The sequence below is a fragment of the Camellia sinensis genome, chromosome 15 (genome assembly GCF_055761805.1).
Source record: "Camellia sinensis isolate YWXY chromosome 15, ASM5576180v1, whole genome shotgun sequence".
Taxonomy (NCBI): Eukaryota; Viridiplantae; Streptophyta; class Magnoliopsida; order Ericales; family Theaceae; genus Camellia; species Camellia sinensis.
This window is the reverse complement of record NC_138975.1, coordinates 104619326-104637096: the sequence shown is the minus strand read 5'-3', so window position 1 is coordinate 104637096 and position 17771 is coordinate 104619326.

Below are 17771 nucleotides of genomic sequence, written 5' to 3'. Positions count from 1 at the left end.
ATACTTTGCATAGATTAATTGGTTTGGGTTTTATACCAAAGTTTGAAATTGATCTTAATCACAAATATGAGATTTGTGTAGAAGTGAAACTAACTAAGGCTTCATTTAAATTGGTTGAAAGAAAAACCGAACCTCTAGAATTAATTCATACAGATGTGTGTGATCTTAAATTTGTTCAAACTGGAGGAGGTAAAAAGTATTTCATAACATTTATCAATGATTGTACAAGATATTGTTATGTTTATTTACTTAGAAATAAAGATGAAGCCTTAGAAATGTTTAAACTCTACAAAATAGAAGTTGAAAATCAACTTGGAAAAACCATTAAAATGGTTAGAAGTGATAGGGGTGGTGAATATGATGCAACATTAAATGAATTTTGTGCACAACATGGCATTATTCATCAAACTACAACATCCTATTCTCCACAGCAAAATAGAATTATTGAAAGGAAGAATAGAACCCTTAAAGAAATGATGAATGCCTTGTTACTAAGTTCAGGCTTACTGCAGAACTTGTGGGGGAAAGCAATATTGTCTGCTAATTACGTTGTTAACAAAATACCCCAACAAGAAAAAACTAACAGCACTCCTTATGAATTGTGGAAAGGTCGACCGTTTTCCTGCAAATACTTAAAAGTGTGGGGGTGTTTGGCAAAAGTTGAAGTTTTTGTTCCTAAAAAGACTAAGATTGGACCAAAAACAATGGATTGTGTGTTTATTAGTTATGCTCAGAATAGTAGTGTATATCGGTTTCTGACTTATAAATCAAAAATACCTGATATAAATGTGAACACTATTATAGAGTCAAGGAATGCTGTGATTTTTGAACATGTCTTTCCTTACAAGAAAGGACAGGAATTAAGTTCACAGAAAAGAACTTATGATTATACACAAAGTTAAGAGACTAATGACAATCAAACACAAGAGACTAATAATGGTCTCGACCAACAGGATTTAACTGATGATGAACCAAGACGAAGTAAAAGAGCAAGAACATCAAAATCCTTTGGTCCAGATTTTCTGACATACCTGTTAGAAAATGAACCTCAAAGCTTTAAGAAAGCAATGACAGGTCCTGAATCACCTTTGTGAAAAGAGACTGTTAATAATGAAATTGAATCCACTATGCAAAATCAGACTTGGGAATTGGTGGATCTTCCACCTTGATTTAAACCTCTTGGATATAAATGGATATTCAAGAGAAAAATGAAAACAGATGGTTCAATAGACAAGTATAAAGCAAGACTTGTAGTAAAAGGTTACAGACAAAAAGAAGGTTTGGACTATTTTGACACATATTCCCTTGTGACAAGAATAAGATACATTCGCATGCTTATTGCTATAGCAGCGCTGTTTAATTTAGAAATACATCAAATGGATGTTAAGACAGCTTTCTTAAAATGGTGATCTAAATGAAGAGATCTATATGGAGCAACCCGAAGGGTTTGTAGTACCGCGGCAAGAAAAGAAAGTTTATCGGCTTGTAAAATCTCTTTATGGATTAAAACAAGTACCTAAGCAATGGCATGAAAAATTTGATCATGCTATGCTTACTAATGGGTTTAAGATAAACGAATGTGACAAGTGCGTCTATGTTAAAAACACTGACCAAGGATATGTCATAGTTTGTCTTTATGTGGATGACATTCTTATCAATAGAAGCAGTCCAAACACGATTAAATCAACTAAGCAAATGCTTAATAGAAAATTTGATATGAAAGATATGGGGGTTGCAGATGTTATATTACGAATGAAAATTACTAAAACATCTGACAGATATGCATTATCTTAATTACATTATATTGAGAAAATTCTTGGTAACTTTATCAAGGATGATATGAATGAAGGTAGAACACCTATAGACATCAGTCTTTATTTATCGAAAAATAAAGGTGAAGCGGTGTCTCAGTTGAAATACTCCCAAATCATTGGAAGTCGAATATACCTAATGAATTGTACTCGTCCTGATATAGCTTATGTTGTCAGTAAATTGAGTAGATACACTAGTAATCTCAGAGAAGACCATTGAAAAGAGATTATTCGGGTTCTTAGATATCTAAGATTTATCCGTGATCATGGTTTGAACTTTACTCGATATCCAGCAATACTCGAAGGTTATTGTGATGCCAATTGGATATTGGATGCTAAAGATTCAAAATCCACTAGTAGATATGTCTTTACTCTGGGAGGCGCTGCTGTTTCTTGGAAATCCATGAAACAAACATGCATTGCACGATTCACAATGGAATCCGAGTTCATTGCTTTAGACAAAGCTGGAGTCACTTCTTAGAAGACATTCTAATGTGGCCAAAACCTGTGCTAGCTATTTATATTCACTGTGATAGTCAATCTGCAATAGGCAAGGCACATAATCATATGTATAATGGTAAGTCACAACATATTCGTCGTCGACATAATACCGTAAGGAAATTGCTTTCAAATGGAATAATCTCAATAGATTATGTCAAATCTAAAGAAAATATAGCGGATCCGTTAACAAAAGGTTTGACAAAAGAGTAAGTGTATAGTTTATCGAAGGGAATAGGATTAAAGCCTATTACATAAGAGTCATCATAATGGTAACCCTACTTATATGACTGGAGATAACAAGAACTAAGTTCAAAGGGACAACTAAGTTATGTGTGGCTCGGCATAAATCACCAAGGGATTAAAATTCCCTACACATTCCTATGGTAAGAGTGATATCTGTAACATGTGTTGTATGCAGGGGCCTAAGGATAAGCTTAGCTTTTAGTGATTACTTATATCTTGATTTAGGCATAAAAATCAAGATGAGTATAAGGAGATACTCACAATAAGAATCACCTATATGAGTGTCGAACTGGGGCCGGTTCTATGAGAATGAAGAGGCTAAATTCTCTAAAAAGTACTCATAAAAACCAGGAGCATTCAAGGCCAAAATGAACACAACAGTGAGAACCACGATGCGTTAGAAGATATTTTGTGTGAAATTTATTTTCTTGGCTTACACAAACGGTTAAAAATTCAAGGCATCGCGTCTATTGGTTAGCTCAAAAGTCTGATAAGTTATCACTAGGGAAGGTTCAAGGCCGAAAGCTACCTATCTTGATGCATGATATTTTCGATTTATACTCTTTCGACAAATTTTGCATATTATTACATTTCCGTTGTCATCAAATTCTATTCATGTAGGGGATTGTTAGAAATGGTTTTTGAAAAATTTGGATAACAAAATTTTTTTCATCAACTTTGGTCTAATTTTTAGGTAGGACCCATGCACCGAATTTCGCAGGTCTAAGTGGTAGCGCGTTCTATGTCGCGTTGCGATTCACGTGGTATATTTGGTTACTCAAAACCATTATCAGGTGAATGGAAAATTGAAGCCAAAGTGAGCTCCATGGAAATGGAGTTTTTGGTGAAAATTCCTTATGGTTTGAAAAATGGCTTATCCCACATTGATTTGGTGGGAAACTTTGAGTGGATTTATAAATCTTGGAGTTGGAACTTGGGGTAGGCCCCAAGGGGCACTGTAGATACCCCATTTTTGACCGCCCTTAAGACTTGGGCGCTACTGATTGTTTACTTGGTGATGAGGTGTGCAGTGCAAAGGTTCGGTTTCTTTGGCAAGGAGAGCGTCAAATCCAAACCTCACACCCCTTTTTTTTGGACTAAAACTATTTTGAATGGTTTTTAGACTTTAAAACCCTTTCTTTCAAAATATTTTTGAAAAGAAGTTTCTACGATGTTCCGAGGCTTGCATTTTGTCAAATGTTGCGCTTTTCGGTAAACTGAGCAAGGACAAAGTGGAAATGAATGAAAGAGAGATGAAATCTTTGGAAAATCTTTCAAAACACCTTGTTTAGGGGTTTGGAGTTAAAGAAAATTGGAGGAGAGGGAAGAAACCAAGTTGAAGAAGAAGGTGGATATGAATCGCTAAGAGAGAGTTGAACGGTCCTCGCTAAATCAGGCCTATCTGTCTATACAGTTAGATTTAAGATATAAGGCCACCACCGTTAGAAAGAAGACTTCTGGGGCTTCATTTTTCACTCAAGAATCTCCTAAAGCTGAGTTCAGATGGGGGAGATATGACTGGTTGAAGTTGGGTATCATTCTAGTTGGACCGAAACTGAGCAGCGTTCACTAAAAGAGGGATATCTCTTAGCACACTTGGAATTTTGATGCAAGGCTTTCACCATTGGAAATTTTACTTCTGGGGCTTCATTTTGGACACAAAAATGACCTGAAAAGGAGTCCATATGAAGGAGTTATGTCCATTTGAAATTAGACCTGCAAAGTAGAATTTGCAGTCGGCCACAAATGTGCACAGTCGGCCATGGAGATGGCCGATCGGCCATCACAAGTAGCAAATCGGCACCAAAGATGGCCGGTAGGCCAAGAGTGACCCAAATTCATTTTTTTTGAAGATATTTCTCCTCCAGCTGTTTCCAACTTGTGCCAGCTGTCCTAACTCAGATATTTTCTGTCCTAACTCAGATATTTTCGACCAAAGTTGATATTTTGCTATATATGAGAGCCTTATATCTCATATTCAAAGGGTTAGAACATTTTCAAGGCTTAGGGAAAATTCGAGAGCTTCTCACTCTAAAAAGTCCTCTCTCTCTAGAAATTTCAGAGCTAAATCTCTACCTCTCTCTCTATAGTTCACTCTCTCTTGCCCCTTTTGTGCATAAAAGTGCATAGAAGTAGAAAAATACTTCTAGTTTGCCTAGGCATCCTTCATCAAAGTTGCATATCATTGGGATGAGGTCCCTTGGAACCTATTTTTGGGCTGTTGGAAGGTTGCTTGGCTCAGAAAAGAGGCTGTTTTGCAGCTATGCATCAAGGGTAAGAACTCTCTCCCTTTTAGCTTATTTTGCATGTTTGCTTGGCCATCTTTTCACACTACTTTGGGGCTGTTTTTTGGGGTGGTGTTGAACTACTAAAACCTCTGTTTTTCAGTCCTAAAAATGTTGGTTTGTGCCTTGTTTGGCTAGGAGGTTGTCCTCCCTTTTGCTCCTTGGCTTGTAAGGCCTTTTGAGCTAACTTTCAAGCTTTTCAAACAACTTCCTTTTAGCCTTAAAACCACTAAATTCCAAAGGAATTTTAGTGGTAGAAAACTTGTTTTGAGGGCCAAAATAGGTGGGGGTGGTTCCCCCTCCTCTTCTCTTGTTTGCATGTGTTGTTGGCTCACCAAATGAGCTTGTGTTTTTACTTCTTTGTGGCTTTGTTTAGGCTCATTTTTGTGACTTTTCAGACCTTCAATAACTCTATTTTTGGCTGTCTTGGTCACCCCTTGCATGCTTATTGCACTTGTAGTGTAATCCTACTTGTGGCCTTGCAAAGTAGCATGCTCTTGTGGTTTGAATTAGCTTAGTTCAAGCATGTTTTTGGTGTTAGTTTGGCATGTTATAACTCTGATTTTGATTGGTGGACTCACCTCTTGCATGCTTTATACACTTGTAGTGTAATCCTTGCTAGCTAGCCTTGCATACTTGTCTCTTTAGTCTATTATTCTAGCTCATTTTGGCTATACTCCAGTATGCTTTTATTCATACTTTGGCATGCTTTAGCTCTGTTTTGAGCCTTCTTGGTCATATGATGCTTGTAGTGCAACGACCTTAACTAGCTTTGAGTTTTGAGGTATCTTGCATGCTTGGCTTGAGGTATTTGCATGTCTTGGCATCATTTGGTATGTTATTTCAGAGCATATAGTGTTGTCACACTTCCATGTTTTTCACTCTTTAAGTGCTCTTGAGAGTTGCACCTTTATGCCTTGTTTGTGAGCCATTGCATGAGCATCATTTTCTTGCCTTTCATGCTATCATCTCAGCTCATTTTGGCCACTATTTTGGCATGCATGAGGTCTGTTTAGGGCTGGTTTAGTCCGTTGAGCATTGTATTGCATGGTTCTAGTGTTGTGTCCTTCACTAGTTTCAATGTTTAAGCCTTCTAGCATGTTGTACTTGAAGTGTTTGCATGTTAGAGTCTTGTTTATCATACCACTTTAGCACTGAAAAATATGCCATCTCCCTCATTTCTTCATTTTTGATTTGTTTTGAGGATTGGTTAGTCTTGAGGTTGTGTTTAATGCTTGGGATTGAGGCCTATGCTTAAATGGTTTCAACCCTCTTTTAAGGGTTACTCCTAGTCAAAGGCATTGGTCTCTCCCATACCTTAAACCATTCTCTTTGATAGACCTCTCTCTCATTAGAGGACTCTCATATTTGGACAAGTTGATTAATGAATGGATTGGTAATGTTAAAATGAGTAAACAAAATGAATCAAAGTAAAACATGCCAAGATAACATGTTTGTGTTGCATTGCATGTGTTTGGATCGGACGTTAATCCAAACACAAGAAATGAGAGACGTTTCATCATTGAAGTGATGAAACGTGCTTCATTTCTTAGTCGCCGACACCCTTGATCATGCATGATAGGGTGGAGGCTTATCGAGTCTATTTGTGCATTCATTGACTTGTACAAACTTGGCTTCTCGGCCTCATGAATTGCGATGCTCGGTTGGTGGCCCGAGAGTCAAATACCACACTCCTTTGAGCTTGAGGCATGATAAGGAGTGTGGTGGTGCACACATTCCCTTGCAAATACACTATCATGCCTCTGTTTGTGCTCTGTTGCAGAAAAAAGGAGAAATTGCAGGAAGCAGTGGCCGATCGGCCATCAAAGCTGCCGACCGACCACCAATGCTGCTGATCGGTTATTAGAAGTGATCGATGGCCATCAACTTTGGCCGATGGCTAACTTTGGCCGATGGCTATCCCTCTTGGCCAACCATCCCTCAGCATGTTCCTAAGGTGGGTCAGAAACATTCTGGAAGTTAGCATGATTTTCAGAAATATAGAAGTGTGCAAACAGAGGCAGTTAGAGGCAAGGTGATGGATTTTCGGGAGGACACGACCGAGCATGCATGCTTTCCTCGCCCGCGAGGCCAGTTTACCGCTTTACTAGCTAGTTTTAGTTAATTACATGTGTTGTAATTAATTAGCTAAGTTAGTTAATTAGTTAATTTGTAATAATTAGTTTAATTAGCGTAGCTAGTTAGCTAAATTCATTCGGACCCTTCTGCGAGAGGGCGTATTGTTGTAATAAGTGTGCGTGTGTGTGCGAATGTCTTCTAACTCCACGTCTTTCTCCCTTTTACTTATCAGCTTTCGATGGTTAGTTTTAGGGCATGTTTCAATTAGCATACTTATGTTTTGCATGCGTGCATCATTCATTCGTTTTGCATGCACCGAGCTCGGCGCATTATTCAAACTGCATTGTATTTCAATTCCTATTTGAATACATGTATCAATTGTCGCATTCATATGTCATCTTAGAATAGTCGAGCCTATTTAGCTGCATTTTGCATGTGTTGCATTAGGCATTGATAACATAACTGTAGACACCCCATTTTTGACCGTCCTCAAGACTTGGACGTCACCGTTTGAACACCCGGTGATCATCCATGTTTGTGTTCGTTTGGAGTTCCCGGAGGTCTCGGCTACGTGCCTTGCTTCAGGATCTCTGAACTCGACTGTTTAGTGTCTGGTTTTGCACCAAGCACTTGTGTTTTGCCTTGGAGGGGCAGGGAATGCCTTGTGAGGCATCCCCACACATCACCGGCCATGGCCAGAGGCCACCGGCTGGTGTTTTGTTGCCATCGGCAATGTTTATTGCCGGTCGGCATTCTTTGTTGCCGGTCGGCAGTCCATTTTGTCAAAATGGCAATTTTGAGCAGCCAACTACTGTTCATCTGCTTTTGCAGATATTTTAATACAGCTGGCTTGCATTTTGTTCCCCTCCATACACGTGTATGGAGGGATGGCTTCCTTGTTAGCTTCTTGAGTAAGCTTTACAAGATTGGCTTCTCTATAAGAGGAGCCCTCCCTTCTTGGCTTTAGGGTTGGACATTTTAGAGAGAAAAACATTGTTAGAATCTCTGGTTCTAGGGTTAGAGCTTACATATATTCTATCTCTATATATCTCTCCCTCCTGAGTGTTCTAGGTGTATTTGTTCATAGTATTGCACACAAACACCTACTATTACACCTTCCCTTGGCTATTGAGTTTCTAAAAGATTGTTTTCAGAGTTTTGGACCTAGTTTGGAGCTCAAGAAGCTGCTGGAGCTTCATTTGTGAAGAAGGTCTTCAAGGGTAAGAAGTTTGTCCCTTTATTCCCCATTTTTGCATTGTATTTTTGCCTATCTTAGAACTATTTTTGAGCTTAGTGTATAATATAAAAAAGTTCTATTTTTAGGCCCTTTAAATAGTTTGTTTAGAGTGTTTTGTGCTTTGGAGGTGTTTGACCCCTCCTAAGCCTTGAGAGGCTCCATTTTGTGCTATTTCGTGTAAGCTTCGAGACCTTGGTGTTTGGGCCTCCTCACCACTGAAATCTTGAGGGATTTCAGTGGTGAGGATGGTTCCTTGAGGTCCCAAGAAGGAGAGGGTCACCCCCTCTCCTTGTTGTCCTTGAAAAGGGCCATTTTTGCCTCTTTAATGAGCACCTAGTTAAGCCTCATGTTGACCATGTCTTGACTGTTATTTATGCTTATTTTGCCATGAAATAGCATTGTTGTATGTTGGTTTTGGTACACCATGCATGTTTAGCATACCTACCTTGTAATGCCATGTTTAGGCCTTAATACGCCTTAGGTTGTAAACCTTTGTTCAAGCATGTTTTAGGCTTAGCTTTGTGAAGCTTTTGTGCTTATTTTGCCATGTTTGAGGTCTGTCCTTAGTCATTTTGGTCGGCCATGACATGTTTAGTATAGCCCCTTTGCATTTTGGTTTGTTGGCCTTAAGTATGTGAGTGTATAGCATGCATTACTCGCTTTATTTCAGTGGTTTGGCACCATTTGTAGCATCATTTCAGTCCCTTTAGCATGCTTGTATGCTTGCCTTGGATGCCTCCTTGATGCCTTATGAGCTTATGTTGTATGCTCCTTGAAAGTGCATTTGTGTATGCTTTTGAATTCAAGCGATTTAGATGACGTCTAAGTGGTCTTTTTGGCTTTGTTTTATGTGCTAAAACTCTGTTTTTGGTCATTAAATTCATGCCATGTTTGGTCTTGTTAAGTGTGGTCAAATACTTCATTAGCTTGCCTTGAATGCTTGGGCCATTTGTTGCATGTTTAGCCTACTTTGTTTGCTTGGTTTGGCACCATGTTCTTGCATGATTTTCAAGGCTTAATTTGCATGCTATATGTCCATGTTTGCATCCTCTTAAGTGTTCACTACTAGAAAAAACACTTTCCGTGACGAACATGTTTGGTCGCGAAAAGTACCATATTTGGTCGCTAAAACCTTTTCGCGACCAAAATATGTTGGTCGCGAGTTGGTCGCTAAAGCCTCGTCACAGATAGTTTTCTGTGACCAAAAAAGCCTTTGGTCGCTAAAAGTGACCATTCGCGACCAACTTTTTTTGTCGCGAAAAGTCCAATTCATATTAGCCAAAAGTAAACTTTTAGCGACCAAAGATAAGTTGGTCGCCAAAAGTCAGCGCCTTGACCCAAAAAAAATAATTCTTTTGTGCTCTCTGGGACTTGAACTCCTGACCAAGGAGTTACCATGCACCCAATCCACTCTGCCACTCTGCCAATAACATACTTCTTGTTCATATTTGACAAAAAAAATATATATAACCCATAAAAATTGGGTTATATATTATTTTATAAAACTTTTAATGCCTAAATAGAAAAATAGCATGTAATTACTGTAGTATCATTTTTTTTTTAAATTTATCCCGCCATAACTTTCCACGACCAACTTTTTTTTTTGGTCGCCAAAGGGTAATCTTCCGCGACAAAAAAAGCCTCTGGTCGCCAATAGTAGACTTTTCGCGACCAACTTTTTTTTTTGGTCGCCAAAAGGTGATCTTCCGCGACCAAAAAAGCCTTTGGTCGCCAATAGCATACTTTCCGCGACCAACTTTTTTTTTTGGTCGCCAAAGGGTAATCTTTCGCGACCAAAAAAGCCTTTGGTCGCCAATAGTATACTTTCCGCGACCAACTTTTTTTTTTGGTCGCCAAAGGGCATACTTTCCGTGACCAACTTTTTTTTTGGTCGCCAAAATGTGATCTTCCGCGACCAAAAAAGCCTTTGGTCGCCAATAGTATACTTTCCGCGACCAACTTTTTTTTTTGGTCGCCAAAAGGTGATTTTTCGCGACCAAAAAATTGTGGTCGCCAAAAGTTAAATTTTAGTCGCAGAAAGTGGACTATTTGCGACCAAAAAAAATAGGTGGTCACCAAAAGTGTTTTTTCTTGTAGTGGTTCTTGAGAATTGCTCTTTAATGTTTGAAGTGTTGGAGATCATTTGCATGCATGTTTGCATGCCATTAGTCCCTCATTTTGGGCACCTTAGCCACTGTTTTTGGGCTTAGTGAGGGCTGCCTAAACCATGCTTAAGTCCACCCTTTGCTTGTTTGCATGTTTGCCTCGCATATTTGCTTGCATAATTGCATGAATGCATTGCATTGCCATGTCGCATCCTTAGCTCACATGCCTAGGATTGCATTCCATTCGCATGCATGCTTGGCCTCTTGAAATGCTTGTGATAGAGGTTGAGTCCCATTGGTTTGTTCATGTACATGGCATTCCATATCAAAAATGCACACTTGGTCCCTTAGGCTATCACGCATGAAAATGCGCGTTTGATGGTCCGAGAACCAAGAACCATGTCCCTTTGAGTCATACACATGATGAGGGATAGGATTGGTGCATACATTGCTTGAATTACATTGCCATGCTATGCCTTGCCCTCTGTTGCTGTCAATTGCAGATTCTGCAGGAACTTTCTACCGACCGGCAGTGTTTTAGTGCCGACTGGCAATCCATTGGTGGCCGATAGCTTCACCAACAGTCGATGATCACATACCACTGCCGATGGCTATTCTACTCAGCCGGTGGTGTCTCTCAATGTCCAGGGAAGCAATCCTGAGACTTTGGCAGTCTCCAGAGGAGTATAGTAGGGAAAATAGAGGCAGCTTGTGCATGGCAGTGTACTTCCGAGCAAAACCGAGCGCGCACTGTACTGCACCTTCATCCCGGAACTGTTTATTGCTTAATTAGATTAATCAATTTGCTCAATTAATTTAGTTGGTCTGTAATGATTAATTAGCTAGGATAGTTAATTCATTATTCGAACTGTATTATTCTTTCGGTCCCTCCGAGCGAGGGCTAATTTGTAATAAGTGTGGGTGCGTGTGCGTGCATGTCTTCCAATCCCCACTTCTTTCTTCCCTTTTATTTACCTACTTATGAAGGTAGATTAGGGCATGTTTAAATTAGCATACCTTATGCTATGCATGCGTGCATCCATACATTTGTCTCGCATGCACCAGGCTCGGTACATCATGCTAACTGCATTTGTACTTCAATTCCGAATTGAATACGTGCATCAATTGATTGCATTTCACATGCCATGTTTAGGTTAGCCGAGCCTACTCTAATTGCATCCTGTATGTGTTGCATTAGTTAATTTGACATGAACTAGGACCATGCATGTTGGCTAACTAGTTTATTGTTTTGGCACGGAGTACGATTTAAGTATTTTCATGCTTTAGCATATCGCATGCGTGTGAATGCTATTATGACAGCATGCTTACCATGTGGCTAGATGCTTATGTGATAGACTATTTAAATGCCTGTGGGTGAAGGTTGGATTGTCTGAGTTGGAAAAACTCGTTGAAATCCATATTTCAGCCTACTTGCGAGTAGCAAATTCCAAAACATTTTCCAAAAACAAATGGATATGCAATGCTTATTTTCAAATTAGGCAATCTAGTCTATACTTGTTTGTTGTGCGCATTACATAGTAATTCTAGGCTAATAACCGGTTTAAGAGCACATAACGTTTTCAAAACAGAATATCACGGTTAGTAGAGGCCGGTTTTCGGACCCGGCGAGAGGGGGTGCTCATAGTTGACCTTCCCCGATCGTACCTAAGTTCCCGAGCCGAGGCAACTTTGGTGATGACGGACACGTGGCCTTTGGCATCGAGTCAGGGTTTCCTAAATTTCCCCATAAAAAATATTTAGGTGGCGACTCTGTATCTGGCAAAGCAGTCCATGTTTGGCACTTCTTTTCAAAAATCTGTTTCTTAAAACGATTTGCTGGATTTGGACTCTTTGGTTCAGATTTAGAACTGCAAACAAAATCGAGTCCGAACTGTAGCGAGGGCCCCTCGCGGACGCGTGCTACAATAACTAGGATCATGCATTGATTTCTAACTAGTTTTCTGTTTTAGCTCGGAGTACACTGTGAGTGTTTATGCTTTAGCATCCTTGCATGAGTGTGAGTGTTGTCATGACAGAATGCTTGTCATGAGGCTATGTGCTTATTTGATATAACTGCATGAGTGCCTGTGGGTGAAGGTTTGATTACCTAGATTGGAACAACTCGATGATTGTGAGTTTTAAACCCACTTGAAGTGGCAAAATCATGTTTTTTTTTAAAGCCCACTTAAGGGTGGCAAATCCACGCTTTAGCCTACTTGCGAGTAGCACTTTCAAACCACTTTCAAAAACAAACATGAGCCATTTTGTTCCAATCCGTGTGATTGAGTCTATAATTGTTTGCTGTGCGCATCACATAGTAAAGGTTAGCTAATAAATCGGAATAAGAACACATGTGTTTTCAAAAATAACATATCACGTTTAGTAGAAGCCGATCTTTGATCGAGCGAGCGGGGGTGCACATTCCAGGACCTTGCCCTCTCGTACCCAAGTTCCCGAGCCGAGGCAACTTTGGTGATAACAGACACGTGGCCTTAGGCACGAGTCAGGGTTTCCTAAATTTTCCAAAACAAAATATTTAGGTAGCGACTCTGAAATCTGGCAAAGCAGTCCATGTTTGGCACTTCTTGATTAAAATCGATTTTCCAAAACAATATGCCGGATTTGGACTCTTTGGTGATTTATCAGTCTTACATTGCACTTTGTGAGATTAGATTCAGAACCGTGACATGAGTCTGAACTGTAGTAGCTAAGAACAACGATTCGCGCCCTCGCGCGCGGAGCGGAGTTCCGGGCAGTCTATAGGCACCCAAGTTTTGTAGAGAGGGAGGTTATGGGCAAAATGGGCTAGACCCATTGGACCCAAAAATTATCACACACACGCGCGCTGCCGCCGCCGCTCGTCCAATCGGGCTGGGCTTGGTCGCGGTTGCGTGGTGTGAGGTTGGGTTGGGTTTGTCCGGCCCAATACCTATCTTTTTTGGCCAAAAACATTTGAATTTGAATTTTGGAAATTAAATTCAAAATTGGGTCCAATTTTTTCTACCCGAATAGAATTGAATCTGTTTAAATTTCAAAAAAAAAAAAAAATCGATTGGAATTCTGTATAGGGATTTATCTGTTCAAATTCAAATTTGAGCCCAAACAGTACCAATTCAAACCCAACAGGTTCAGTACCTGTTCAAACAGGTATGTTACCTGTTCAATTCAAAATAAAAGGGTGCCACTACATCTATAAATAGACTAGCCCTCATTTGAAGTTTTCATTCAATTTTTTCGTCGAAATAATTCTGCAACTATTCTCTACATATTGCTGCATTATTTCCTTATGAGAAAGAGTGTAAACACTTAGTGTGTTCATTGTGCGAATAAATTATAATGCTACATTTATTCGTTGATTGATCATTTTATCCTTTGAGATAGATGTCCATATTCTGAAAGCACCGTGGAGAGGACGAATCTATCTTAAGGACACAAATTTTGCTGTGGAGAATAGGGTACTGTAGTTTGATGAATAATGTCATGTTACTAAGTTCGGGCTTACCGCAGAACTTGTGGAAGGAAGCAATATTGTCTGCTAATTATGTTCTTAACAGAATACCCCACAAGAAAACTAAAAAAACTTCTTATGAATTGTGGAAAGGTCGACCGCCTTCCTACAAATACTTAAAAATGTGGGGGTGTTTGGCAAAAGTTGAAGTTCCTGTTCCGAAAAAACAAAGATATGACCAAAAACAGTAGATTGTGTGTTTATTGGTTATAGTCAGAATAATAGTGCATATCAATTTTTGACTTATAAATCAGAAATACCTGATATAAATGTGAACACTATTATAGAGTTAAAAATGCTGTGATTTTTGAACATGTCTTTCCTTACAAGAAAGGACAGAAATTAAGTTCACAAAAAAAAACTTATGATTGTACACAAAGTCAAGAGACTAATGACAATGGGACCTTTGGATGTATAAGAAAAAAGAAAAGACCAAATAGTTCATAAGATCATTATTTGTGGTTTATTGATGTTTCACAGATATTGATTCTTTGCAGGGTTGATAGCCGATGCTCCCTAGTAGCAAACAAAATTTGTTTTGTCTGATATAAAAGTTTGTTTTTCTTTTTTTAAACTGTAGTTGAATTATAAATTTAAATAAAATATAAAAAAATAGAAATTGCTTGAGAGAAAAATAAATGAAATATAATTTAAGACTTCTTATTATTTCTCTTACATTTTTCTTACCTTTTTAAAGTTTATACATAAATTCACAATACAAATACATAATCTTAAAAAATATATTGAGGCCTATTTTGATAAGTAAGTTAAAATTTAATTTTTTTATATTTTTTTAAAAAATATATTGAAAAAATAAAAAAATAATGTAATTAAAAAAATGAAAAAATTAAAAATATAACTTTTAACCCGGTTATGAAAATAGACCTAAAACACTTTTTAACTGTATAGATGTCACTTCATGGACTAGCAAATCTTGGAATTTGATAATCCTCTATAATATTGATCAATTATTATGCCATGGTTCACCTAAATGTCAAATCTCGTCCAAATATTCTGATCACTACAATTGGTGACAACTTAAATTTCAATAATAATATCACATACTTCAAAAAATATTAAAGGATGCTAAAAATCAAAGCATATGTACACTTTATTCAGTGCAAATATGCCTTAGACCCCAGCTGGGGTGCTGGGGTCGGCTCCTATTGGTCCAAAATTTTTTTTTTTTTTTTTGATTTTTGACCAATCTCAATACGCTACGTCACTGTATGTGATTCATATTGTATTATATTTAAATTTATTTGATTAATTTATATTGTTAATAACTTTAATTTTTGTTTATTTATTTATTTTAAATTTAGTTAAATTCAAATGTTGAAGCTTCATATTTGAAGCTCCAAATCAAGCTCAATTCGTGCTATGCAATCATTCATTGTCACCCACTCTAGAAGAATATTACATAGGGTATCTTGATCTTATCACATCTTTTATAGTAAGAAAATTAAAAAATTATAAAAAAAATTAAAAAATTAATTTTTTATTATCTTCTCAAAATACTATTTAGTCTAAGGACAACATTAGGTGGTGCACTCACTTCATTACAATTGATTAAGTCCTTTGTTAGTAGAGTTGTGTAAAGATATATTAAATTAAGTTAATTTATCAGAGTATTCACCAATTAAATGCTAATAAAGCATGAACTAGCTTTGCACCTGAGCCACCCAATAGCTTCTTTCACATCATGGACGGATCAATCATATACTTCACTCATATATGACGAGACCATTTGAGCATATTTTAGAGGCTGGAAAATAATTATGGGAAATTATAATTTTATCCTTTTAACTTTTCTTTCAACTTTTAAATGATAGAGTGATTGGAAGACCATATTAAAGTTCGGTTTAAAATTTAAAAACTTAATTGAAAGAGTGAAATGTATAATTTAACCCCAATTTTTATTTTTTATTTATTTATTTAATTATTTATTTATTCAACGACATGAAGTGTTTACATGTTCTTGCATTATATTAAAGCTGAATTATTTTCTTGGAAGTGGACAGAAATTATTGTTAAATTAAAGTGCCATGTCCCTGATAAACTAATGCAATATAAGCAATCAACATCACCAAATTAAATATATAGGGTAAATTACATAATTAGTTGTTGTTATCTAACTAAAATGTTATTTTAATTTTCGTAATTTTATTTTTAGTAATTTTAACTCTATATTTTTAATTTTATTATAATGTTGTCACTTGGACAGGATAATTGGCAGGGTAATATTAGTGATATCAAATTTTCAATCAAATAAATGACCAGATGTCTCACATGGGTGTGGGTCCACAATTTTGTAGACCCCACATCCATGTGAGACATTTGGTCATTTATTTGATAGAAAATTTGAGACCTAAAGCATTTTCTTGATTGGCCTAATTATTCATGTAGTTGTACCTTGAGAATGTGAGAATGTTAGAGGTTAAGGGTTCGAGTCGATAGAGCAACTATGACCCTTCCGTTGTAAGATCATCTCCAACCGTGTATCAAACTTATCATCAAATTTGAATTTGATGAAAAATAATTCCTTTTTCAACTCCAACGGTTTTATCAAATCGATATCAAATCTAGAATTTCATTTTTCTTTTATTAAACTAAGAATTAATGTGTCTTTCATTAAATCATTGTTCATTGCTGTTGAATTTTTACTACTGGATGTCCCCCGGATGTCCTCACCGGATGACCGCCTCAAGGTAAAAGTTTGTAAAAAAATTACACTGGCTGTCGATCGCCCCGTTGTCCTCTTGGTCGTCTGCCTGGTCGAGCCCTCAGATGACCACCTTAAGAAGAAAAATTGGAAAAAATTTGCACTGGTCGATGAACCAACGGGGTATCTGCCCGATCGTCAGTCCGGTCGACCGGTGGTTCGACGAAGCCACAAAACCTTCCGTTGGAACACTTGATATCAAAGAGAGTTTTTCCTCAAATTTTTACTCAAATTTGATTAAAAAAAATTGATGTACCGTCGAAGATGCCCTAATCTAACTTATTAACTCCCTAGCATCCTATGGTATGGCACCCAAAAAACAATTTTGTCACTCTGTCATGCATCCTCAATATTTTAAACACAAAAAAAACACATGTAAAATTAGAAGGATCAAAGTGGAATTTTTTTAAAAAATACAAAGATAGAGGGATCACATTCAACAAAAATGAAAAATGTAAGATTCAAATTATTGAAATTGAATTAGTTTCACTCAAAACTAAAAGGACCAATATTATAATTTGCCCATATATATACACGAAACCTCCGTCCCATTTTATTAATCCATTATCTCACAAGCTGTATGCTAAGTTTGCGAAGTATGAGTTCTGGCTGAAAGAGGTTAAGGCCCCGTTTGTTTTAGGCTATAGGGAGGGTATTGGGACTAGTAATACCAAGGTATTACTAATGCCCTTGTTTGTTTGCAGAGATAGCCTTGGGACTATTAGTCCCTTGGTATTACTAATACCCTTGGAAGGGGGATTGGTAAGGAGGAGATAGAGATGGTATTAGAAAATAGTGAGGGGATTAGAAATTTTTTTATTTTTTATATATTCGGAATTTTTTTTAAATATAATGTTTAATTTTTTTTATTTTTTTATATAAAAATAATTTAACAATTCCTCATTATTAATCCCATCACTATCAATCCCCTCACTAATAATCCCCTCACTATTAATCCCTTCACTATCAATCCCCTCCATTCTATCTCCCAAAACAAACGGGGCCTAAGTTCTTAGGCCATGGGGTATCCGGGGAAGGAGTGACTGCAGATTCATCCAAAATAGAGGCAGTGCAAGATTGGGAGCTACCTAAGAATGCTTTTAAGATTTGTAGTTTCTTGTGGTTGGCCGGGTATTACGATAGAATTGTGAAGGATTTTTCTAGGCTAGCTAGCCTCACCATTGACTAGACTAACAAGGAAAGGAATCAAGTTTGTGTGGAGTGAGTCTTGTGAGAAATCGTTCCAAGAACTTAAAGTTAGAGTCACTACTGCTCCAGTT